The sequence below is a fragment of the Artemia franciscana genome, chromosome 2 (genome assembly GCF_032884065.1).
Source record: "Artemia franciscana chromosome 2, ASM3288406v1, whole genome shotgun sequence".
Classification (NCBI taxonomy): domain Eukaryota; kingdom Metazoa; phylum Arthropoda; class Branchiopoda; order Anostraca; family Artemiidae; genus Artemia; species Artemia franciscana.
This window is the reverse complement of record NC_088864.1, coordinates 16,519,147-16,547,102: the sequence shown is the minus strand read 5'-3', so window position 1 is coordinate 16,547,102 and position 27,956 is coordinate 16,519,147. Positions and strand designations below refer to the sequence as shown.

General features: G+C 36.7%; 1 protein-coding gene across 2 annotated transcripts in view; it reads left to right on the top strand.

The window, feature by feature from the left end:
• LOC136037939 (ATP-dependent RNA helicase SUV3 homolog, mitochondrial-like) overlaps positions 1–27,956 on the top strand; it is a 377,602-nt gene that overhangs the window by 292,721 nt on the left and 56,925 nt on the right. The window lies entirely within an intron of this gene.

Genomic DNA, 27,956 nt, shown 5'->3' with positions numbered 1-27,956 from the left:
AAAGAGAAAGTAAGAGATATTTTCCCAGTGTAAAATTTTCTCTGTAAAATTCAGCCCCGGAAATTTCCCTCCACACGGAAAATGATCCCCATGGAAACCCATTTCTAGCACAAAGTTCTTCTCTCCTCCAAAAATTTTGCCAAGGGGAGGGGGGTCATGCAATGTCCAAAGACGTAATTTTTGGACTTTTCAACTATAAGGAGCAAAATGGCTATTTCAGAATTTGGTTGGACGATTTTGGGAAAAAGGGGCGTGGCAGGGGGGCTAGATGTCCTCTAATCTTTTTTGGTCACTTAATAAGGGCACTAAAACTTTTGACTTCTGTTTAAATGAGCCCTTGCTTGATGTTCTAGGACCATTGGTTCAATACAATCATCCCTGAAAAAAAATAGTAAGCACACGTCTATAATCTTTCTTCTATCAAAAATACGAATTGTTTGACTACTAAGGGGATGTTTTCCCCTTTTTCGAAAGTCAGGTAAATTTTCCCGGGTTCGTAGCCTTTTATCGGTAACACTAAGCTTTTCATTTGGAATCAGCATAATAAGCAGTTTTTATATATTCAATAATACGAAAGTTCCGTTTTTCAGAGTTTTGGTTACTATTGAGCCCTATCCCTCCTTACTTACAGTTCGCTGCAATGAACGGTTTGAAAACGTTATTTGGAAAGGAAATTTATAGGACTTTTAAAAAACAGTCTGAAATCAGTCGAAAAAAGTTTCAGGTCGAAAAGCATGCCATTAAAATTTGTGTTGTCGGACACCCCACTCAGCATACTTACAGCCCCCACCTTGTACAACAAGGAGCATCTTTTTTTTATGGGTTGCATTCAAGTGTCCTCTTTTTTCATCTTCTCTTTTCTTTTTTTTTTGCCGCTAAACGGGGCACTAGAACATCATGGAGAGCTTCATTTTTATACCTAATCCCTTTTCACAAAGTCGAGATGATAACGCCATCAAAAATTGTCATGTGACACCCAAAAGTTGCCTTGGGCTATTTTTCTAATTTTAGCGAAACTATCAAAAAAGGTCTTTTCCAATGAAAAGGCTCCAAAACAGAAAAAAAATCGAAATTAGGCAGGGGCTATAAATAGGGGACTGGGGCACCCCCCTACCTCAATTGCCACAAACAGAGTTAGCTTGCAGACAACATTATAGAGAGATGTTTAAAGGCTCACTTCAAAGTTATTGATAATTTCAGCGCATTTCTTTTTTAGATTTGTAGTTGAAAAGAGAATTTTAAAAAAAACGTATCGAGTGATGATAAAAGTTTTAGGTCTAGGTTACCTTATTGTCTTAAATTTTTAGTATGTAATAAACGCGTGATTTGAAAAGGCAAATACTACAAGGGAGATGTATTAACGATAAAATGTTTTAGTCTAGTGGTAACAGCTCTGCCTTGTGGCTATGTTAGCAGAAGTTCCAACCTTGGATAGAATTCTTTTTTTGAAATGAGTATTCGCTTTCAAGCGCCGATTCATTTCCAATGATCAATTCTTCTAAAATGTTAAAATCAAAGGAGCAAATATAATCCTATTTTCGTAAATTACACTAACAGCACATCTTAAATTCTTTTAATAATTTCGTAGAAAATGACATGAAAACTTTTGTGACCATTCCCAAATTTTTACCTAGGGAAATATATACCCTGGATACCCTAAGAAGGAAAGACTAACTAGTTTAGTGGATGGATCCACCACATGCCCTAATCAGTTCGTGATCAAGTATTATTATTTCTATCACTAACCTCGAGTTTTTTTGTTTTGTTTTTTTAATAGACTAAGAGTGATGTAAATAACAAATAATGCAAATTACAAACGATTGCTCTGTTCTTAGATACCTGGATGTGGCCTGTTTTAGGGTCTAATCTCATTATTATTAGCCATATTTATCAAATAATTAACCAATTAAAGATAAAATAGATACTTATTGCCCTTGCGTCCTTCTATATTTAATAATTGGACTCTAATTCCTTTGCATATACATATTGAAATAAAGTCCTACATCAGTCTCAGATTTTCAGATCAGTCAGAGATTTTTCAAAATTCTAGTTAATGTTTGATGATGTCTCTTGTTTTTTGTTTCGTGGGGTTATTGGCAACCCTGTATGCAAGGCTATTACTATGTCCATCTGGTATGTTCTACTTAATAGTAGGAGTAGTAATAACGGTTTTTATTCTTTAATAATGCATCAGATACTAAATTCGTCGATTTTTCAACAAAGGTGAAGCAGAATATCAGATAAATTCAAACAATGACTTTACAAAACTGATTATATACACGAGCAATGTTTCAATTGAAGAGATGCAGGCCCATTGTAATTTCCTCGGAAGTCCACGCGCCATCAGTCGGCTCAGATTTCACTTCAATATAACCGTCATTTTAAACAGCAGAGATACAAAGCACCGCGAAAGAAAAAACGGAACCGACATCATTTCAAATCTAATTGACTTGCTGAGACAAAACAGGGAGACTCGTGGACTGTCTTTTGATTGGCAGCAGATATACGTTTTTCTCTGGTCAAAAGAGCACTGATTTTGTTCCAAATTTACCAAGGAATATCGCCGTCCAAAATCATAAAGTACTCACTCCGTTATTTTGGGAAGTACTATTTTTAAAATTACAAGCAAAAACGGCCTATTGCTTTACTATTACTGTGCCTATGGCCAACACAGCTACAGACGCTCTTCCACCACCTGATATGTCTGTAGCTTCACTCTTTATCGCCTCCCATGAAGTTCCCGTTAAATGCTGTTCCCTTTTGAAGGATGAAATTTCCTTTAAATGCGTTCTTATGGCATCTTCTCATCCCATTGGGGACGACTTGGTTTTCGTTCAATCCCAGATGAATGACCAACAAGTACAGGTTTTATCAATCAATAATCATTCATCCTTCAAACGTGGCCCTGCCATATTAACCTTTTTTATTGTAGCCCCAGAAAGTAGGTCAAACTCAGGGACATGAGTCTAAGTTCAAAATTGTCGCTTCCTCCTTGACCTTTATTCTCATAAAGGACAACTACAGTTGATTTCTGAAAAAAACCGAATCTCACAAGGACTTTCAATCTGATGATTGGAGAACTAAAATAGTCCTTTAGCACCGCAGATCCAGTTACCCTTTTCGTGAACATTTTAGCACGAAGGTAGGCGTGATACACATCCTTTCAACCGGAATCATGCAAAGAATTTTGAATTGCAATATTAGTGGTCGAAAGTCGACGGTTTTCTCCAAGACCAACAATGTGCCATTTATGTGTAACCAGAAAATTGGACTTATTTACTAACTCTCACAGAGAGTAGAGGGTAGTGGTGTTGACCAAATCATGTTGGGAGAACACCCTTCCTCTAGAAAATCTTTAAAATTCCGTTGGATATTTTCTCTTTTACATTTTAGTGCCCACGCACAAACTCCATCTAAGTCAGATGTAATACTAAAAAATAATAAAAAAAAACAAATGAAGTGTTTAGAAACGGTCAAAGGCTCGAAATCAGGACTAGCTACTGCAGTTACACTGTATAGAGACTGTACAGTCACGTTACCAGAGGATTGTCCTGCTCCCCGTCGCCTGGTGTACATCTCAGATTGCCACGCGTGGCTCACTTCCACAACGTTGCACCTTTTCGTACTATGTGTGACACACATCCGCCACACGTGCCATACGCCGCGTAATATATATGATGTTTGAAAGTAGGCCACCCCTCGAATTACCTATTGACTTGGCGTTGACTGTTTATAGATATGTCTAACCGAATGTGAAAGTAAAAATAGGCTGTAAGACAACATGGTAATAACATTTTGAGGTACATTTTATGGTGGCCTCTACTTATAGCGCTGATTAATGGTTTCTAGTTCCTCATAAGGTACAACCGAACTCTGATGCTTATACACCATGGCGCCTTGTTTATGGTTGATAAATGATTTACGTCAAATGGTTGACTAATTATCATATATAAAACTATTACTTCTGTACATTTAATGTTGTGGCTGAAGTTAACGGTTTTGTTTTGTACCCCCTGAAAAATGGTTTAAATCTTGCATTGCTATTTGCACTTTGTAATGTTATTTGGCATTGTTTCTGGAACAAAACTATGTTATTGTTGTGTTCCATATCTCTGCCCCCATGCCAATTTTATCTTAAGTGGGCAAATCAGTTGTTGTTTCCTCTTAAAAGTAAATACACGGTAATTTAAACAACTTAGTAAGCTTGTACCGGTATCCTTGATGATTTTAACTTTTCATAGTTATGCTACTTGGGTGGAGCATACGGTGGCTTTTTTTAAGTTGTTTGAGGGATGAGAGGGTGGTCGATTAAAAAAAACTAAATGTGTTACTTCACTTTCAGGTGAGACAATCGGTTTGATGGTCTAAAACAGGTTTGGACAGTCAAATAATTATTTCAAATTCCTGTAGAATACTTATTTGAAAAAAGACTGCAAAAATCCGGTATTTTTTTATATACGCCCTACCGCTCAAATTGTTCATTCATTGACGGATTATAGAACCTTTTTTCCGTTAGTTTTTTCCAGCTTAGCCGGAGACAAAATAAAGAGAAATGACAGATGGAAAATGTATAATTTGAGCTATATATTTGCACATTAAGGAGGGGGTAAAGTATTTGGACAGTGTGAAGTTAGAAAACAATTCTTAATACCAAGTATACTTAATAATTGAACCTAAAACATTAGGCATGCAGACCTGCTATACTTTACCCTTCCCCCCAACACCCATAATGTGCAAATATATAGCTCAATTTTTTTTTCTAAAGTATAATTTTTTTATCTTACTTTGGCATATCTCATTAGGATTGAGTGTCAGAAAAACATATTAGATGAACTTTAAGTAGGGTGTATATCATACAAGTAACCAAAATTCTTACCTATTGCTGTAAATTTAGTCTCATTGATTTTTTTTTTTTTAGATTTTAGAAAAACTGCAATTTTGCATCTAATTTTGCATCGTAGTGCCCTGTTAGGAAGCATTGGGGGTGGGAGTTCAACTGCAGTAAAGGAGCTGTGAGGCTGCTTTTCTACTTTGAGAAGAAAAGTGGGGTTGGATATATTTTGTCAAAAAAGCTGCTTAAATAACTCTAAAAAATCCAAATGCTCCCATTGGAATTTATAAATTAATGTTGATTGAGCAATTCCTGATCATATCTATCTCAGCTTCTTTGATTTGGTGTAACATAATTTCTTGTCCTCCAAACAGTCTGAACTCTCCCCGTAGAAAATGCGTTTAAGAGTCTAGCTTTTGCCTTTATCTTGGTATTTTGATCACCAAGATCAATATCAGGTCAATCATAGAACTCTCAAAAGTTTGATAGTTTTACCGTTTCTTAGGAAATCGCAATCTTAGAAATATTTTGATGAGAATCCCCATCTGTGCAAGGAGAGCCTTCTTGAACCTGAAAATGAATGACCTACAAACAAGAGAGGCACTCAATTTGCAAACTATGCAAGTTTAAATGAATTTGAAAGATTCCGAATTTCTGGCAGGGTCTACTTGATTGAAAAGCAGATATGTTGTCAAAGTACTTGGCTAGCTATGGGGTGGATCGGCGTGATTCTAAACTTGTCAGCGACAATGTTCTATTGGTTTAGGTTTCTCCGAAATCGTGAGAGAGCCAATAACCCCTTCCCCTAAATTACTATGACTTTTATGGTGTTTCCATAGTTTCATGTAATTTCCATATAGTTTGCAGATTATGTGATTTGACTGTTAATAGCAAGCTAGGGGTCTTATTTTCTTCTTATTAACGCGACTTGACAATTGTATGTTATGATAACATTTTCCGAAGAAGTCTAGCTCGCTTGGGGTATTCCATGAAGACCAAGAAAGAGTGACTACAAGAAACTTCTTTTACTAATAAAATGAGGTGCAAGTTGTTTTTTTTTCTAATGAACAAGTCAAAGAGGTGTTACCGCTCATATTAGCACTGAGGCTTAGTGCAGATTTTGGTGTATCTTTGGACTGCCGTTACTACTACGCGGTTCGAAACATGAGTCGAAGAATTAATTTCAAATTTGGTTTCTGTACCTTTACTCATTCTTTTGCTCCATCATCTTTGGCCTATCCTTTAGCAAAGATGTTTTCTTCATAATTTCTCCAGTCCCCGACTTTCGAAGGGGTTGAAAAAATTGTCTGGGCTCGTTCCGCTGCTTTCAGCTACTTGTAAGTTATTGCGCAACTTTCATTAGCGTCAACAAATACCTAGTCTAGTACATGTAGACTGAAGCATTTTAGAGATAATTTTCGAGTTATTGACAGTAGCGATAACAAAAATAACTTGCAGCACTGAGATGGTAGTGCAGTGATGGTACTCTTAAACATACAATCTATTTACATTCTTTCTTGTGTATCTTTTGTCTTTCATCAGCTTCATGGCGAACTTCCAAAATCTCATTAAAAACTCCCTAGTTTATTTCTGATTCAGCTCCATATAGCCTTCGATCTTCACACAATATCTGCATTCCTATTACCCTTACCGTACGGTCAGATTTCGATCCCCTAATTGCTTGTCAATAGATTTACTTACTTACTTAGACTTAGGTCCTCCCACGCCTGAGGGCGCATAAGGCAGCAACAGGGGTTCGCCACGACGACCTGTCCTGAGCCTTCGACCAAAGCTCCTCCATCGAAGACCTCGCCAGCTTCGCCTCCTTCTCTAACATCCTGCCAACTGTCATTTTGGGTCTCCCTGACTTGCGGAGGCCGGGGGGTATCCAACACCATATATCATGAGGTAGCCTTCCATCACCCATTCGCACCATGTGCCCCCAATAGTCGCTTTCTAATGGTATCAAGGATGGGGGTATGATTTGTTATGGCATAAATCTCATCATTTCTTATTCTCTCAGTCCAATGTATATTCAAAATAGTCCAATGTCAATAGGTTTGGAGTTTCCAAACTTCTTCAATAGAAATGCCACTCGTTTGGGAAAAAATTATTAAGGACCATTTAGTTAACAATCAAACACAATGACTTTTTATTTATTTTTTCCTCTGTGAAGTTGATGTCTTCTGGTTCTGAATGTTTTTTCATGATATATGGTGGTCATCTCTGCACTTTGACTCTCCTCAGGTGTGGTCTCTTTTTAATCACATGTTGTTTGGCGATTGATCTGTGAATAAAACTTTGAACTCTGAGTAACTGCATGAATTGTAGCGCACTTAATAGTCTTTATTTTCTTTGTCCCATGTATCCACGTGGGACGTCTTAGGCCGCTATTTTTGATAATGCATGATGATTTTTCGTCTATTGCTGCATTGGATGTCTGTTCGATGCGTTGGCGATCGAAGTTTTCATTACACCTTTTCTGCAGTCTTAGTCGTTCTTGACTGTTTAACTCCCGAGATGATCACAGGCTTTTCTGGGCTGTGTTTGAGGCTACTCTGGGCTATTGTGAACCATTTTAGAAGACTCAGTGTTTAAGACTTGAAACTACAGGAACAATGAACGTTACAGACTCGAGTAAACTCTAACCGCGTTTGCGATATTAGACCACTGTTCAAAGAAGGTGGCTCATTGATATGAAGTATTTTATAAAACCCCTGTATAATGAAATGCGTAGCTAATGCTAGTAAAAAATAAGCAAATTGGCAAAACATAATATTAGAAAATTAGCCTTTGAAGACAAATAGACACGTAAATGCTGAGTATATTTGTTTTGTTCAAGCAAATTTAACTTGTTTATGCATTTTTGAACCCGCCATGTTATTTTTTCTGTTTTCGGCTAGGACCTCTTCAAATACTGAGTTGGGCAGGGTTACTCGTGAGTAGTATTTGAAACGTTTACCAAGTTTCTAAAGTCTGACACATCATGTACATATTGTAAATGGTAGTGTTTGTTTTCAGGACCACAAACATTTTTTGCTATAGCCACTGCCTTTAACTCTTGACTCAACTCTCTGGTGTTTTAAACAACACGTCTTTAAATAGATATTAAATAAGACAAGAGCTAAGAGCTCATATGGCACTTGTGACGAGGCGAGAAGAGCTAAGAGCCAAGAGATCATATGGTATGAGCTCTAACAAAATTCTATGAATCAATAGATTGATTTAAAAAGGAAAATAAGAGGCTTAATACCGGTCAAGATTTAAAATAAGAGCTCTGAGTCACAAAGTCCTTCTAAATATCAAAATTCATTAAGATCCTATCACCCACTCGTAAGTTATAAATACCTAATTTTTTCTCATTTTTCCTCTCCCTTTTGCCCCCCAGATGGTTGAATCTGGGAAAACGACTTTATCAAGTGAAATTGTGCAGCTCCCTGACACGCCTACCAATTTTCATCGCCCTAGCACGTCCAGAAGCACCGAACTCGCCAAATCACTGAACCCCTCCCCCCAACTCCCCCAAAGAGAGTGAATCCAGTACGATTCTGTCAATCACGTATCAAGGACATATGTTTATTCTATCTACCAAGCTTCATCCCGATTCCTACACTCCAAGTGTTTTTCCAAGATTTCCCCCTCCAAATCCCCACACTGTCAAAAGATCTGGTCGGGATTTGAAATAAGAGCTCTGAGACATGAATTCCTTCTAAAAATCAAATTTTATTACGATCCGATCATCTATTCGTAAGATATAAATACTCCAATTTTCATGTTTTCCAAGAATTCCGGTTCCCCCGTCCAACTCCCCCGAATGTCACAGGATCTGGTCGGAATTTGAAATTAGAACTTTAAAGCACAAGATCCTTCTAAATATCAAATTTCATTAAGATTTGGTCACCCTTTCGTAAGTTACAAATACCTCAATTTTCAAATTACCCCCCCCCCCCCAATTCCACCAAAGAGAGCAGATCCGGTCCAGTTATGTCAGTCACGCATCTTAGACAGGTTTCTATTCTTCCCATCCAGTTTCATCCTGATCTCACCGCTTTAAGTATTTTCTAAGATTTCCGGTCCCCCCAACTGCCCCCACCCAATTACGCTTGATCCAGTTGAGATTTAAAATAAAATATTGTAGTTACGAGGTCCTTCTAAATATGAAGTTTCATGAAGATCCGATCACTCCTTCGTAAGTTAAAAATACGTCATTTTTCTTATTTTTCAGAATTACCCCCCCCCCCGCCGCAATTGAGCGGATCCGTCCTAATTATGTAAATCACGTATGCAAGACTTCTGCTTATTTTTCCAACCAATTTTCATCCCAATCCCTCCAATCTAAGCGTTTCCCATCATTTTAGGTCTCCCCACCCCAAACTTCCCCCAATGTCACCAGATCCGGTCAGGATTTAAAATAAGAGCTTTGAGACACGATATCCTTCTAAAAATCAAATTTCATGGAGATCCAATCACCCGTTCGTAAGTTAAAAATACCTCATTTTTTCTAATTTTTCAGAATTAACGCCCCCCCCCCCAACTACCCCAAAGAGAGCGGATCCGTTGTGGTTATGTCAATCATGTATCTAGGACTCGTGTTTTTTTTCCACCAAGTTTCATCCCGATCCCTCCACTCTAAGTGTTTTCCAATTTTTAGGTTTGTCCCTCCCAACTCCCCTCCCCCAACGTCACCAGATCCGGTCGGGTTTAAAATAAGAGCTCTGAGCCACGATATCCTTCTAAATATCAAATTTCATTGAGATCCGATCACCCGTTCGTAAGTTAAAAATACCTCATTTTTTTTTTTTTTTTCAGAAATCCCAGCTCCCCGCCCCCATCACCAGATCCGGTCGGGATTTAAAATAAGAGCTCTAAGACACGATATCCTTCTAAACATCAAATTTCATTGAGATCCGATCACCCGTTCATAAGTTGAAAATACCTCATTTTTCTAATTTTTAAGAATTACTCCCGCCCCCAACTACCCCAAAGAGAGCAAATCAGTTCCGATTATGTCAATCATGTATCTGGGACTTGCGCTTATTTTTCCCATCAAGTTTCATCCCGATCCCTCTACTCTAAGTGTTTTCCAAGATCCGGTCGGGTTTAAAATAAGAGCTCTGAGCCACGATATCCTTCTAAATATCAAATTTCATTGAGATCCGATCACCCGTTCGTAAGTTAAAAATACCTCATTTTTTTTTAATTTTTTCAGAAATCCCAGCTCCCCGCCCCCATCACCAGATCCGGTCGGGATTTAAAATAAGAGCTCTAAGACACGATATCCTTCTAAACATCAAATTTCATTGAGATCCGATCACCCGTTCGTAAGTTGAAAATACCTCATTTTTCTAATTTTTAAGAATTACTCCCGCCCCCAACTACCCCAAAGAGAGCAAATCAGTTCCGATTATGTCAATCATGTATCTGGGACTTGCGCTTATTTTTCCCATCAAGTTTCATCCCGATCCCTCTACTCTAAGTGTTTTCCAAGATTTTAGGTCTCCCCCCTCCAACTCCCCCCAATGTCATCAGACCCAGTCGGGATTTAAAATCAGAGCTCTGAGACACAATATCATTCCAAACATCAAATTTCATTAAGATCCAATCACCCGCTCATAAGTTAAAAATACTTCATTTTTTCTATTTTTTCCGAGTTAACCGGCCCCTACTTCCCCCCCCCCCCAGATAGTCAAATCGGGAAAACGACTATTTCTAATTTAATCTGGTCCGGTCCCTGATACGCTTGCCAAATTTCATCGTCCTAGCTTACCTGGAAGTGCCTAAAGTAGCAAAACCGGGACTTTAGGTTTTCCCCCTCCAACTCCCCCCAATGTCATAAGATCCGGTCGGGATTTAAAATAAGAGCTCTGAGACACAATATCATTCCAAACATCAAATTTCATTAAGATCCAATCACCCGCTCATAAGTTAAAAATACTTCATTTTTTCTATTTTTTCCGAATTAACCGGCCCCTACTTCCCCCCCCCCCCCCAGATGGTCAAATCGGGAAAACGACTATTTCTAATTTAATCTGGTCCGGTCCCTGATACGCTTGCCAAATTTCATCGTCCTAGCTTACCTGGAAGTGCTAAAGTAGCAAAACCGGGACTTTAGGTTTTCCCCCTCCAACTCCCCCCAATGTCATAAGATCCGGTCGGGATTTAAAATAAGAGCTCTGAGACACAATATCATTCCAAACATCAAATTTCATTAAGATCCAATCACCCGCTGATAAGTTAAAAATACTTCATTTTTTCTATTTTTTGCGAATTAACCGGGCCCCCACTCCCCCCCCCAGATGGTCAAATCGGAAAAACGACTATTTCTAATTTAATGTGGTCCGGTCCCTGATACGCTTGCCAAATTTCATCGTCCTAGCTTACCTGGAAGTGCCTAAAGTAGCAAAACCGGGACCGACAGACCGACAGACCGACAGAATTGGCGACTGCTATATGTCACTTGGTTAATACCAAGTGCCATAAAAACTAGTTTTTTAACTGAAAGTAAGGAGCGACATTAAAAGTTAAAACGAACAGAAATTACTCCGTGTATGAAAGAAGCTGTTCCCTTCACAACGCCCCGCTATTTACGCTAAAGTTTGACTCTTTCTCTAAATTCTACTTTATTAAACAGTAAAAAACTTTAGCGTAAAGAGCGGGGCGTTGAGGAGGGAACAGCTTCTTTCATACACGAAGTAATTTCTGTTCGTTTTAACTTTTAATATCGCTCCTTACTTTCAGTTAAAAAACTAGTTTTTTTATTTAATTTCTGAACGTTTTTGAATTAATGCATGTTTGATTTTGGCTCTCCGCGCATAAATTATTAAAATGAAATTTGCATATTAATTCTTTTTCTGGCTAAATAGCTTTCTGTTAGTTTTGATCAGACGATTTGAGAAATAATGGATGGGGAAGGAGGCGTAGTTGGCCTTGAATTTTTCGGCTACTTAAAAAGGCAACTAGAACTTTTAATTTTTAACAAACATTTTTATTTGTAAAAATTATACGTAACTTACGAATTAACGTACGTAAGAAACTTCTATATTCTTATATTTTTATTATGTATATGAGGGGGTTTGTCCCCTCGTTAATACCTCGCTCTTTACACTAAATCTTAACTTTTGTCCCAATTCTTTAAGAATTACCCTTCAATCAGAAAGGCCGTAGAATGAATAGTTGAAATTACTAAAAATACTTTAGCATAAAGAGCGAGGTCTTTAGGAGGAGAAAAACACCTCATATGCGTAATAATCTCTGTTCGTTTTAAGTTTTAATGCTACTCCTTACTTTCAATTGAAAAAACTCATGTTTATTTTTTCATTGTTTTTTTATAGTAATGCTAGAAAATCCTGCGCCCTTTTCATTGAATTTCTCTTCCCCCATGACATATTCCTCCAAGGAAAGATCCTCCCACATAGCCCCCTCCCCCCAAAAAAAATCCCCCTGAAAACGTCTGTACACATCCCAATAACCATTACTGTATGTAAACACTGGTTAAAGTTTGTAACTTGCAGCCCCTCCCCCAGGGACTGTGGGGGAGTAGGTCATCCCTAAAGACATAGTTATTATGGTTTTCGACTATGCGGAACAAAATGGCTATCTCAAAATTTTGATTCGTTGACTTTGGGAAAAAATGAGCGTGGGAGGGGGCCTAGGTGCCCTCCAATTTTTTGGTCACTTAAAAGGGCACTAGAACTTTACAATTCCGTTAGAATGAGCCATCTTTCGACATGCTATGACCACTTGGTCGATACGATGACCCCTGGGGAAAAGAAAAAAAAAAAAAAAACAAAGAAACACGCACCCGTGATCTGTCTTCTGGTAGAAAATATGAAATTCCACATTTTTGTAGATAGGAGCTTGAAATTTCTGCTATAGGGTTCTCTGATACGCTGAATGCGATGGTGTGATTTTCGTTAAGATTCTATAAGATTTTCGTAAGGCTCGTAACTTTTGATGACAAAGACTAAGTTTGATGAAACTTATATATTTAAAATCAGCATAAAAAGCCGATTCTTTTGATGTAGCTATTTTTATCAAAATTCGATTTTTTAGAGTTTCGTTTACTATTGAGCCGAGTCGCTCCTTATTACAGTTCGTTACCACGAACTGTTTGTTCTTTCTGTGACTTTTAGGGGGTGTTTCCCCCTATTTTCCGAAATAAGGCAAATTTTCTCAGGCTCGTAACTTTTGATGACAAAGACTAAATTTGATGAAACTTATATATTTAAAATCAGCATTAAAAGCCGATTCTTTTGATGTATCTTTTAGCATCAAAATTCCGTTTTTTAGAGTTTCGTTTACTATTGAGCCGGGTCGCTCCTTACTACAGTTCATTACCACGAACTGTTTGATTTCTTGATCCCAGTATTGCCATATTGGTTCATTTTATGTCAAACTGGCTTATTTTGATCACAACTGGCGTAACAATTTTCGCAACTGGCTTGTGGCTAAAAACTTGGCTATTTTCATTTTCCTTTTTTTGATGTAACCTGCTTTTTCATGAATTTATTATTATTTTTTTTTACAACCTATAGACCATTTGGAAACCGATACTTTTCATGTTATAAAAGAAAGCCGTACTATATGCGCATGATAGGTTGAAATCGCTTGTGATTCAGAGTGGGAATCTCTGTGTGCAAAGTAGAAGATTCAAAATAAATTGTTTTACCAATGATAAGCAATTGAATTGTTTCATCCATCCAATGCATAAGGGTAAGCACGCTAGGTGAAAGCTGTGTTGGATTTGGGGACTAAAAGATGTCTGGCTTATTTTTTAAAGGCTTTGACAAGCATTTGGTACACAATCTGACAACATTGGTCAATGCTCTCATGAGATATGGGCTAAGCTATTGGGAATGGTCGAGTTTTTAGTGTGGAACGCATCCTGAATTTCAAAAGTTTGATGTTCATGACTCATTTATCTTTACAATCTTTACGTGACTAAAATGTTCCGATTTCAATGAATTGGAAGCCTGCCTTATTATCTCTCGACAATATTGATGACATTTTAATGATCAGCTAAGCTAGCCTCAAGTGCACACCACAAGCTGCCGAGATGAAATCGCAAGGAAAATAGCTTTAAATGACAAGTGTTCAAAACAAATCAACTTCCACGTGCCTATGCTGTTCATGTTGAATGAACACGGAAAATGAAAATTGTAAGGTTTTATGATGTTTACGCTAAAGTTTATTTTATTGTTTTAAAAAGTAGAGTTGTGACAGAGTCAAACTTTAGCGTAAAGAGCGAGGTGTTGAGGAGGAGACAACCCCTTTCACATACGGAGTAATTTCTGTTCGCTTTAAGTTTTAATGTCGCTCCTTACTTGCAGTTAAAAAAAACTTGTTTGTTTTTTATTTAATGGATAAGTTGTGTTGTTGATGTTGTGACAAACAGTAATATGCTGCTCGAAATAAGAATTGTTTTCGTTGAAGCGCAGATGACAGTCCGGCATTTAGAAGACTTAGAGTGCGTTAGCTCTACTCCTGTTCGTGGTAATCCTGGCTGTTACATTTTTCTTGTTTGTACTCACCCAAATGGCGAAGACTAATACTATTGCAGGGCTATTTAACTATTTTGTCTTACTGGTCTAAGAAATTCTCCTAATTAAGAGGAGGTATGGGAGCCTGGTTATAAAAAAAAAAATCTTCAGAAAATCCTCTGGAAATGGCTATATGGCATAAAAGTTTTAGGATGTCCGGCTTTAGTACTAACACATGCGTTTGCCTCCTTCTTAACTTTTTGTGGAGTGATGTTGATGCTTTTCTGGATCTGGGCGATAGATGGGTCCTTGTCGGCCTTTTAGGGGGGACCGTAATATTTTTCTAGGAGGACTGGTCCCAAGAGTGGTTTTCTTTTCCAAATATTTGCAGTGAAATCAGTTGCCATGGTTTTGCATGCTATCACCCAGAACTTATGCAGGCAGTTGTCTTTGGGGAGAGCATTCCCCCCAAATTTTGAGGTTTCGCGGTTTTTCCCATTTTCTTTTATATCTCAAAATAGTTTTCTTATCCTAGATTTTCTTTTCTCCGTCCTCCGCCCATCTGTACTCTTACTAAAGCGTATTCGATTATATTGTAAATTATATCGTCTACAAGACAAGCATATGCAGAATATGCGGCAGATTGGAAAATGAGATAGAAGGGGATGTTAGAGCTCATTGAGACCCCTGATTTTTGATCTGGGTAACATCTGGAATATCACCAGATAGGAAGTGTTTTTCAAGAAAGGGGTTGCTGTTTGATGTATCTGGGGTCACGTTGAACAACCTACAGGCTTTTTTCGTGCCTGCTGGCGTGAGAAATAAGTCAAGACTTTTAACCTTTAAAAGATTCTCCCTCTTTTTGACCCCCAACCCTTCTTCCTGAGCTGTCAGCCCTTGTGTTGAAAAAATAGCTCGTTGCATTAAACCCATCCAGCCTGGCCGAGACAGTAGAGAAACTCCAGACTTTAAGTAAATACACCTGTTCGTTTGGTAATTGAGGGTGGGGTCTGTGGGTCTAACAGACGAAAATGGCGTAATAACATAGGACTTTTAAATAACAAGAGGGTGTCAAGTGTTTGGATTTGTACAACCTGCGTAAACCTAATTATCACTGCAGCAGTAATCTGTTGCAGAGTAATGACGGTATCTAGAAGAAAGGGGTAAATCTTGTATTCGTACACTTAACGGTTTTTAATTATGGAAGCAGAAGGACAAATGATTTTTTTTTTTTTTTTTTTTTTTTACAGGCCCATCTTCTAGGGTTTTCCTTTATTTCTACGAATTTTTAATTTCGATTCACCACTTACAAATATCAACATATATCCAATAAAACATGTAGAACATATTTACATTCAAGAGGTTGCAGTAAGTGACTTAGAGACCACGAGAGCCACGTGGGCAAGACAGGAGGGTTGGCCAAAACCCTGAATATTTTTTTTGAATACGTGGGAGATGTGGTCTTTCTATTGTCTTGAATACTTGAAGCTCTGCTCCCTCCCAGCCGTAGGAAGGAGAGAAATGAGTGGTAATTATATCCCCATGTGAGTACCTTCAGCTTTTGTAATTATATAGGGAATATATAAATATATATATATAAGGAATATATAAATAATATCAGCACTGGCAAGATTCTTTAAATTTTTGAAATATTTCAAGATACGTGCTTTTACAAGGTTGGGGGGGATGGGAACTCTCCCCAGCAAGAGGGCCGCTTTGTAAATGTTATGTTATTGTAAATGTTATGTTATTATTTGTAAATGTTATCGTGGTCCCTAAAAAAATGTCATCTCAGTTTGTTTTAATTCCTGTTTTGGCTACTTTCACTAATCCATCCCTGTCCTTCTAAAATTAATAATTATCTATGTAGCCTACCTGTTTAATACGTTTTGATTTGAAGCAACCGAGGGGGGATTAAGTTTTTTTTATTTTTACTTTTCTTATATGCGATGAATAATTTTTTTTCGTATTAGTTCCTGTTTGACTGGATGCTTAGTGACATGTTAGTGGAAAGTGTTGCATTTCCGGGGAATTTTTATTCCGGTTTAAGGCAAATAAATTGTAAGCCTTGAATAAACATCCTAGTGACGAAAGGGCAATATAGAATTCATCCGTTTCCCTTGTTGAGTGTGGGAGTTTCTCATCATGGGGGTAATCATAACCATCTCAATCTGTGTAAGGTGACACGCAAGTGCTGACGGTTGCAGAATAATTGATCTTTGGCCTGGGAAGGAGGATAGTGTTGACAGTTTTATACATAAACAATTTCAAGCTAGATGTGCCCTCTCGCAGCTTAAGCTAAAAAAAAATGGCTGTACAAAATCATATACTATTAAACATACAAAAATAACAATTAAAACTTGGTTACTTTGTACGGAACTTGAAAATATCATCTTTGATTTTTGAAATTTTTTTCGTGATCTCTTCTGGTAGAATTCTGGAAAAGTCCTAACCAAATTAAATTTTGTTTGGTTTTAGTTGCCCTCTTTAGGTCTGGTTTTAGGTACCACGAGAGTATAAAAAGTAGTATTCTCTCAAAGGAAGATAGCGTTTACTGAATTGGATTTTAATTTGCGTTCTCCAGTAAAAACCAACGTTCAATTTCGTAGTGAAACTCTATTGACCAATATTAAACTTCTCAATTGTTAGTACGTTTGGAGATTAAAACATTTTTTATTATTTTTTTTTACCATTAAATTTACTCTTTGATAAGTCTTCTTGGGCGGAAAAATAAATACTTTCATATTTCATCCTGATAATTCATGCGTTATGTATACTGATGTCTTTTGTTAAATTTAATGTCAAGACCACGCCCACCTCCCCTCTGGTTCAATTTTCGAATTAGTTCAATGGACTCTAAAATAGATCAAGCATAAAGGAAAACACTATCTATACATATCCGATATCTTCCCTTGTGCTATTTTCAGAGTAAAATCTGATCGTATATGCACGTTACCCTGATCCGACGGACTCCGCAATAACATCTTCTGGGAGCTGTATTGTTAGAAAGTTGAACATGACGATCAGGTATGATAGTTTGTTCTTGCATACGAACTTAAATGACAATTACCCTTTATTCTTTTCCAACTATTAAATAAAAAACCAAGTTCTTTCTACTGAAAGTAGGGAGCAACATTAAAACTAAAAACGAACAGAAATTATTTCGTATATGAAATGGGCTTTCCCCTTTTCAATATCTTGCTCTTAAAGATAAAGTTCAAATTTTGTTCAATTCTTTAAGAATGCCCCCTGAATCCCAAAAGCCGATTAATTAAAATAAATAGCTCTTTTGAAATTACTAAACTGGTTTAGCGTAAAAAGCGTGATATTGATGAGGGGGCGAACCCCTAATATGTGTAATAATTTCTTTTCGTTTTAAGTTTTAATGTTGCTCCTTACTTTCAGTTGAAAAAACTTATTTTTTAAATTTAATTTCTGATTGTTTTTAAATATTGCTGGGAAATCCAGCACCCCCTTCATGAAAATTCTCTCCCCCATGAAAAATTCCTCCCATGTAACCTTCTCCTCCGACCCCCCACCAAAATACCCCCCCCCCTAAAATGTCTGTATACTTCTCAATAACCAATACTGTATGTAAGCAATGGGCAAAGTTCATAACTTGCAGCCCTTCCTCCAGGGACAGATGGGGATCAAGTCATCCTCAAAGACGTAGTTATTAGATTTTTCAACTATGTTGAACAAAATGGCTCTCTGAAAATTTTGATCGGAAGACTTTGAGCAAAAAGGAATGGGGGAGGAGGCCAGGTTGCCCTCCAATTTTTTGGTCACATAAAAAGGGCACTAGAACTTTTAATTTTCGTTCGAATGAGTCCTTTCACGACATTCTAGGACCACTGGGTTGATAGGATCACCCCTGGGAAAAAAACAACAAAAAACAAATAAACGCGCATCTGTGATGTTCTTTCTCGCAAAAAAAAAAAATACAGAATTCCATATTTTTGCTGGTAGGAGCTTGTAACCTTCACAATATGGTCTTTTAGGCGATGTTTCCCCCTTTTTCGAAAATAATTTAAATTTTCTCAGGATCGTAATTTTTGATGTGTTGAACTAAACTTGATGAATTTTATATATTTAAAATCAGCATAAAAACTTGATTCTTTTGATGCATCCTTTCGTATCAAAATTTCATTTTTAGACCTCCGGTTACTGTTGAGCCGGGTCGCTTCTTACTTACTGTTCGTTAACACGAACTGTTTGAAACAACCAAATAATCATAGCCTCGGCCTTACTTGTAAATGATGAATACCATACTCGTAAACGGGTCTTTGATTTACTAAAGTTTAGATCTTGAAAGATTTGATGCCGAAGAAGACACATTTAATTAAAAGCTTTTAAATTCGAAATTAAAGAAATACATTTAAATGTATAAATTACAGGAAAATCATGAATATGATCTCATACGGGCATGATGATTTAACTCGTAGTTTTTGCATAAACATTTATTTCAAATGAGAGGGGGGCTGTATGTTCAGAAGAATGTAAACATAAAAAGGAATATTGAACAGATAATGAATAAATCAAACTTTGGGGAGAGTGGACAGGGGTTCAAAATGCTTACCCCTTCTATATACTTGCCAACTAACTTTAAATTCATTTTGATTATCAGCTCATTATGGTGTTATTCCTAAACGATAACTTAATTTCTCTGGTGCTCAAACAGTTGTCATCATTTTACAAAAGTCACCGTGTCTATGTTTAAAAAATTGTTTATATATTCATAACTGAGTCTTACCCCCTCCCACTTTGGCATGATTTTCTGGCGTACTATTTGGGCTGGGACTCTGTTCCACAAGATTACAAAATTCATAAAACTTTTCGAAATTAAACGATAACTTTTGGCAAAAATAAAATTCCTCTTGTGTTATTGCGCCCTCCTTGATAAATTGCTTTCTTGCACACCCCAGGAGAAACTGAAATGACGCCTCTCGGTATGTTGTCCCTCCTTGTAAGTCCATTGATAATTAAAAATTTATTTGAACTTAATTCCACAACATTTGGGACTATGCGAATAAACTTAAGATAAAGTGGCAAGGAAATGACAGATTTGATTTACATAATAATTAACAGTTTGTTACTCAGTTAGTCACATCTTAATTACGACATTCAAATTTATACTACCTTCTGAAGCGGCTTCTTCTCAAAGAGCCCACCTAATTTTATATTTTTAACTTATATTGGCGGCACATATGCTGATAGCACATTGCGTATATTTGCATTTATCGGGAAATCCAGCTACCAGTTGATCCGGCTTTACGTATTCAAACATCGTGCTATTTTAGCACTATACAACATGCATGCACCCAGGATTCCATATCAAGAGTGGGGGGGGGTAAATTTTGTCAACATAGCAAAAAGCCGCAAATTAACCGAAAACGCCGGCCAATTATGGCAAAGCCACGAGATTTTGGATCCACACTTCTCCGTCCACATGGTTGATTTACACAGTTCAGATGTTTATTAAATTAAAAAAACAAGTTTTTTCAACTGAAAGTAAGGAGCGACATTGAAACTTAAAACGAACAGAAATTACTTCGTATGTGAAAGGGGCTGCTTCCTCATCAACGTCCCGCTCTTTACGCTAAAGTTTGACTCTTTCTCTCAACTCTACTTTTTGAAACAGTAAAAAACTTTAGCGTAAAGAGCGGGACGTTGATGAGCATGTAGCCCCTTTTATATACGAAGTAATTTCTGTTCGTTTTAAGTTTTAATGTCGCTCCTTACTTTCAGTTGAAAAAACTTGTTTTTTCTATTTAATTTCTGAACATTTTTGAATCAATGCATGTTTTGATTTTGGCTTTCCGCAGAGGAATAATTAAAACGGAATTTGCATTTTTTTTTTTTTTTTTTTTTTACCTAAATGGCTTTTTCATAGTTTTGATCGAATGATTTTGAGACAAAAGGAGTGGGGGAGGAAGCCTAGTTGCCCTCCGATCTTTTTGCTACTTAAAAAGGCAACTAGAACTTTTAATTTTTTACGAATGTTTTTATTAGTAAAAGATATACGTAACTTATAAATTAGCTTACCTAACGAACTTTTGTATTCTCATGTTTTTATTACAAATATGAGGGGGTTCTAGCCCTCGTCAGTACCTCGCTCTTTACACTAAAGCTTAAATTTTGTCCCAATTCATTAAGAATGACCCCTGAATCACAAAAGCCGTAGAATAAATAGTTGAAATTACTAAAAATACTTTAGCGTAAAGAGCGAAGTATTAGGAAGAGGTGAGTCCCTCATATGCGTAATAATTTCTGTTCGTTTTAAGTTTTAATGCTGCTCCTTACTTCCAGTTGAAAAAACTTTTTCATATTTATTTTTTCATTATTTTGTTTTAAATAATGCTAGAAAATTCTGCGGCCGCTTCATGGAAATTTTCTCCCCCCATGACAAATTCCTCGATGGAAAGCTCCCTCAAAATATCGCCCTCTTCTCAACCCTTCCCCGCAACCAATAGATCCCCCTGAAAACGTCTGTACACTTCCCAATAACCATTACTACATTGTAAGCACTGGTCAAAGTTTGTAACTTGTAGCCCCTCCCACGGGGACTCTGGGGGAGTAAGTGGTCCCCAAAGACATAGTATAAGGTTTTTCGACTACACTGAATAAAATGGCTATCTCAGAAATTTGATCTGTTGACTTTGGGAAAATAATTAGCGTGGGAGGGGGCCTAGGTGCCCTCCAATTTTTTTGGTCAGTTAAAAAGGGCACTAGAACTTTTCATTTCCGTTAGAATGAGCCCTCTTGCAACATTCTAGGACCACTGGGTCGATACGATCACCCCTGGAAAAAAAAACAAACAAACAAATAAACACGCATCCGTGATCTGCCTTCTGGTAAAAAATACAAAATTCCACATTTTTGTAGATAGGAGCTTGAAACTTGTACAATATGGTTCTCTGATACGCTGAATTTGATGGTTTGATTTTCGTTAAGATTCTATGACTTATAGGGGGTGTTTCCCCCTATTTTCTAAAATATGGCAAATTTTCTCAGGCTCGTAACTTTTGATGAGTAAGACTAAACTTGATGGAACTTATATATTTTAAATCAGCATTAAAATGCGATTCTTTTGATGTAGCTATTGGTATCAAAATTCCATTTTTTAGAGTTTTGGTTACTATTGAGCCGGGTCGCTCCTTAGTTTGTTACCACGAACTGTTTGATCAGTGGGCAAAATCCAATATCATACTACTGATAGTTCAATAAGGCTTAGGGGGAGGGTAGATAATCAGCCGTAAACATAGAAATTAATTCCTTTCTTGGGGAATGGGTTAAAATATACTACTACTACTGCTAACAACTCACTGCAGCACCAAGCCGCATGAGGTCAACGCAGCTATGTACGTTACTTTCCCATCCCAATCTTTTCAAAGCCTCTTTTCAACCTCTTTTTCCTTAACTGAAGAAGCTTAGAAAATAGACGCAGACTCCATTTTACGTCGATTTTCACCTCAATGGAAAGAGAATTGTCCTATCAAAGTAAACAAACAACGCAAGAACCAAAAAAATAGACGGGGTGAATGCTCTTAAAAGGGGCTTTCTGATTTATAGTACAAAGAAGTCTTTGTGATGTTGTTTTAATTCGTTAGCTAAAAAAAAGCAATTAAATGAGCTTATTAATGACACAAAATTGCCGTGGTATCTGTTTCAGAGTTACATCGTTTTGTTCTGCAAAGTGGCGTTTGTTTTTATAACAGCCATCAATCGAGTCTACCTTTGAGTCTGCATATATCCTCTAATCTTATGAAAGATGTTTCGATCTTACTTTCAGAGGCAGGAATTTTTGAAACTGTAATTAGCGAGGTACTAAATGTATTTTTCGAAATATAGGGGTGTCATTTTGTTGTTTTTCGATTTTTTTCAATGAAAACACCACAAAAAGGGTATTTTCCACTGAAAACACCAAAAAATGTATTTTTCAAAATCTAGAAGAGATAATCACCCTCCTGCAAATAACACCCCTATTTGAATAGTTCTTATTGGTCGAAATATCTTTAGGGCAAATAACGCCAAGTTTCAAAACAACGAGGGACTTATCATAAAAGTGGTAAATCAGAAAAGTTTCAAAAAACAGGCATGTTGCCTACTTACTGTCAATAATAATACTCCTGGAACTCTGGCAAAACTACAGCACATGGCCACCAGCCAGATGGATCAAAATGATTATTCTTTTAACATAAACACTTGGAATTCAATGTTTCTGGTTTTCTTTGAAACAAAAACCAACACGAGTCAAGGCAACTTTCATTAATTTACAAACAAAAGTGCGAATGAAATTAACAGTGAACGCCTGGCTCTATTATTGAGACTTGGGTGTTGATCGCATCAGAGATACATGTGTTAAAGTTGTAATGCTGATGAATTACAGCTAATTTTCTGGCGAAAAAAACATGTTATAAAAATATGTGGAGGGCTTTCAATTGGTGTCTTTCAAAGGTCAAGAGAGGCTCGAACCAATTAGAGATTTTCTACAATAATTACGTAAAGTTCAAGGGTGCAAGTTTACGAAAATCATTAATGGACAATGTATTTCCGGGAAACTTAGAGGATATGGTAAGGATGCTTCGTCAATTTCTTCATGAAGATGCAGATAAAGGCATTTTTCAGGATCTATAGGGAGATTTTTTTCTTTTTCATTTTTTTCTTTTTCTTTTTTTTTTCATTAAAACTACCAAAGGAAGTTATTTCTCAAAATCTAACAACCACTTGCCCCCTCCCCCGGGTTAGGATGTCAAAACAAGGCTAAGTTTTTTCAATTAAGGAGATACTTTTACACTATCAGAGACAACGCTTGTTGCCTATAGTAAAGAGCCATAAGCCTTCGCTGTCTTTTTGTTGTTGTTTTAAGAGGCACTTTATATGGAAGGGACTGTCGGAGGGGGCTCATTCATTTGGAAATCAGAAGTTCTAGTGCTTTTTTAAGATCAAACTTCATTGGAGGGCAACCAACCCCACCTCGCCCTGTTTCCTCAAATGCATCCGATCAAAATTTTGAGATAGCCATTTTTGTTGAAAAGAGTCTCGAAATAAAATGAATCTGCCTCCTGGGTTGGCAAAACTGTCCACAGCCCCCATAGCAAGGGTTGTATGTTTTGCAAGTTGCCCATTGCTGACAAATAAGGTTTTTATGGAAGGAGTGGTCGTATAAAATTTGGTGGACCAGCGACGCAACAAGTTTTAGACTTTTACGGTTATGGAAGTTGGAAAAGGGCAGCAGCCAAACTCATGTTTGTTGTAGTTTGTATTCGTTTTAAGTTTGATTTGAACATTGAATTAAATTTGTACTCGTTTTAAGAACTATTTATTCATCTATATAATGATCTAAATAAGTAAGTAAGTAAGTTTATTTATAACCCACTATGATATAAAATAAATGCAGAGTAAAAAACGAAAAAAAAAATAATCCACAAGGAAATAAGAAGAAAAACACAACATAAATAACATAACAATATCCACCGAATCACTGATCTGGGAAGAAATAAGTGAGAGGATCACTGGCCCATATCTTCTTTGGAGATATGGTCTCCAAAGAAGGTCCTCATATCCTTAGCGATTTTGTCAAGCACCACTTGGGGGTCGGTAAGTCCAAAATTAGAAACAATCTTGTGATTTCTGTAAAATAGCCTCTCCTTAGCTGAAAACGGTGTTAGCTGAAATTGTAGGAGAACAAAAACTATGGTAAAGTGTACATAAGCCTCGGCGGCTATACCTTCCTCTATTGCGCGAGATGTTACCATATGAGGTGCAAATACACTGCAGAGCACTAGCAACCAGAGACGAGCGTGTAGTCGAAAGTTAACACACCAAAAGCGTTGATCGCAAGGTTTTGCTGCTTAAAAAGAAAAAAAAAATGTTTTAAAAGTAGACTGGTGAGAACGAATCAAACTATTGCGTAAAGAGCGGAGCGTTGAGGAGGGGACAGCCTCTTTCAAATACGGAATAATTTCAGTTCGTTTTAAGTTTCAATGTCGCTCCTTACTTTCAGTTAAAAAAAAATGTTTTTTTGTTTTTTTTTATTTAATTTCTCAACGTTTTTGAAGTAATGCAGGTTTTGATTTTGTCTCACCGTACATGAATAATGAAAACAAAATTTGCATATTAATTTTAATTTTTTGGCTAAATGGCTTTCTCATATTTTTGATTGGATTATTCTGAGAAAAAAGGGACGGGGGAGGGGGCCTAGTTGCCCTCCATTTTTTCTGGTTACTTACAAAGGCCACTAGAACTTTTAATTTTATTTACGAAAGTTCTTATTAATAATAGGCTAAATATACGTAACTTACACATTATCTTACGTAACGAACTTGTATATTTTTATTTTGTATATGAGGGGGTTCGCCCCCTCGTTAATACACCGCTCTTTACACTAGAATTTGAATGTTGTTCCAGTTCTTTAAGAATGTTTTATTTAATTTCTCGTTGTTTTTTTTTTTAAATAACGCTGAAAAATCCAGCGTTCCCTTCAATGAAATTCTCTTCCCCCACGATAAATTCCTCCATGGAAAGATCTTCTCACGTGACCCCCAACCACCAACCCCCCTGAAAACGTCATTATGCTTCCTAATAACCAATATGCAAACAGTGGGCTAAGTTAGTAACTTGCAGCCCTTCTCCCGGGGATTGTGGGGTATTAAGTCGTCCTCTAAGACATAGTTATTAGATTTTTCTTCTATGCTGAACAAAATGGCTATCTCAAAATTTTTATCCGCTGACTTTGGAAAAAATGAGCGTGGGAGGAGGCAATTTTTTTGATCACTGAAAAATGACATTAGAACTTTTAATTTCTGTTAAAATGAGTCCCCTCCCGATATTCTAGGAAAAATAGGTCGATACGATCACCCCTGGGAAAAAAACAAGAAAACACGCATCCGTGATCTTTCTTAAGGCAAAATATAGAAAATTCCACATTTTTGCAGATAGGAGCTTGAAACCTGTACATTAGAGTTCTCTGATACGCTGAATCTGGTGGTGTAATTTTCATTAAGATTATATGAATTAGAGGGTGTTTTCCCCTTTTCTTGAAAATAAGGCCAATTTTCGCTCGTAACTTTTGATTGGTTAAACTACACTTGATGAAACTTGATTAAATTTGATAAACTTATATATTTAAATCAGCGTAAAATTTCGCAACTCTAAAATCAGCGTAAAATTTTGTTTCTTTTAATGTATATATTGGTATCAAAATTCAGTTTTTTAGAGTTTCGGTTACTATTGAGCCTGATCGCTCCTTACTATAGTTCGGTACCACGAACTGTTTGCCACATCTGAGTTCTCCGATTATCTGAGATATGCGACTATCATAGAAAACATATCTCTATGTTTTGTATGATGTTTTTATTTTTTTGTGGTCGTTTTGAGTTCTAATTATTATAGGGCTATATTTCTGCTGGTATGAAGAAAAACATGGCTTTTTACTTTTCTTTGAAATCTTTCTTTCGGATAGTTTTGTAGTTAATTATACAAAACAAACAAAGCCACCAAACTCAACGCAATAAATCACAATCTCATAACTAATGACCCTAATTTATGAACAAATAAACGCAAATTTGTATCCAATATCATACCGTAACGAGGGGTAAAAATAGCATTGGGGGAGGTTGGATCCCTCAGGTCATTTGAGGCTCTTTCATCCCTTGATAGATTGTTCTTTACAAGAATTTCCTTCAAAAAAATAATGAAACGATGTGGTTTCAAACTAATTTTATTTTTGCTAAAGCAGATATTCCCACGATGATTTCCCACCCCCCCCCCCCCCCCAATAATGGTGATTCTATTGTCAACACAAAATAATAAAGCCATACAAAGCTATTGCAAAAAATTCCTGCAAATAGTTATAGGCCTGACGCTGCAAATTGAAATTAGTTTGTATCCCCTCTCCCCCTTTATTTTTTCTTATCGGTGCTGTGCCTTTATACTTTTTTGTATTTGCGGGATATAAATAAATACATGAAATAAATAAAATTCTGTTTTTACGTCTTTTCTCACGACCATGTCAATTTCCTTGAAAGCTAAAAGCCATGCTACCCTCCCCCCCTCCCTGGAATGGCAGGTCTGTTTTCTACCAGGAAAAAAGCCAAGAGAGCGAAGTTATTGCAAAATTATCAAACATGGTGAATATTCGATAAGCTTGCAATGGATTTTCAACAGGCCTGGGATAGCTATCAGATTGGTTTTAAGTGTGTAATAAATCTTATATCGTATCTAAAAGTGAACACTAAAAAGTTTCGTGAAAGATTTATTTTTCTTGTTTCCTATTATATAATTCGTTTATGTGGATTTACACTAGGAACTGTTATACATGAGCCATGTTCTATATACTTTACTCAAATTATCTGAGTGATTTTTGCTGGAAGAGGCTTATTGCCAAAGTTTATATTTAAAAAATGGGTCCGTGGCTAATGCGATGAAATCAAAGGTTTGTCCATTTAAAATCTGTTTATTTTAGTTTGTTACCAAAATTTGTTTTTCGTTACCCATAATTTTGCTACTGAAGTCCATAACAAATTCAAAATCTTTTTTTAATCCAAAATCTTTCAAAACCGAAGAGGGGGCCAATCAGAGGCGGTTTTAGGGGAAGTACCGGGGGGCAGTTGCCCCCCTGTTTTTAATTTTTGAATTCTTATTAAAGTAAAGTAGAGAATATAATTAATACACGAAAATAAATAATGCGTTATTAATTGATCAATGAAATAAAAGTGAATAAAAAAATAAAAATAATTCAATAGTAGCAATTAGATTAAAATAACAATTCAAAATGAATTAGTAACTAATTACTAAATTGAAAATAGTTTTGTTAATAAACGAAATTTTGTAAAAATTTGGCCTGAAGTTTTTTGGGAGACAGGGTGGCACACTAAAGAAGATTTTGCCCTGGGCGAAAGAGAGGCAGCACCACCACTGGGTGCAATTTTGTTGTATTTCGATTTATTTTTCAACGAAAATACTAAACTCCCAGCCGCTCCTTATGGATGCTACTGCTAAAGCATTGCAAATATTTTAGGATATCTCGGGCTATACTGGCGCATTTTCAAACAGTTCGTGGTAACGAACTGTAGTAAGGAGCGACCCGGCTCAATAGTAAACGAAACTCTAAAAAACGGAATTTCGATACTGAAAGATATATCAAAAGAATCGGATTTTTATGCTGATTTTAAATATATAAGTTTCATCAAATTTAGTCTTTGTCATCAAATGTTACGAGCCTGAGAAAATGTGCCTTATTTTGGAAAATAGGGGGTAACACCCCCTAAAAGTCATAGGATCTTAACGAAAATTACACCATCGCATTCAGCGTATCAGAGAACCCTATAGAAAAAATTCCAAGGTCCAATCTACAAAAATTTGGAATTTTGTATTTTTTGCCAGAAGACAAATCACGGGTGCGTGTTTATTTGTTTTTTTGTTTGTTTTTTTTTTTTCCCAGGGGTCATCGTATCGACCAAGTGGTCCTAGAGTGTTGCAAGAGGGCTCATTCTAACGGAAATGAAAAGTTCTAGTGCCCTTTTTAAGTGACCAAAAAAATTGGAGGGCACCTAGGCCCCCTCCCACGCTCACTTTTTTTCCCAAAGTCAACGGATCAAAATTTTGAGATTGCCATTTTGTTCCGCATAGTCGAAAACCATAAT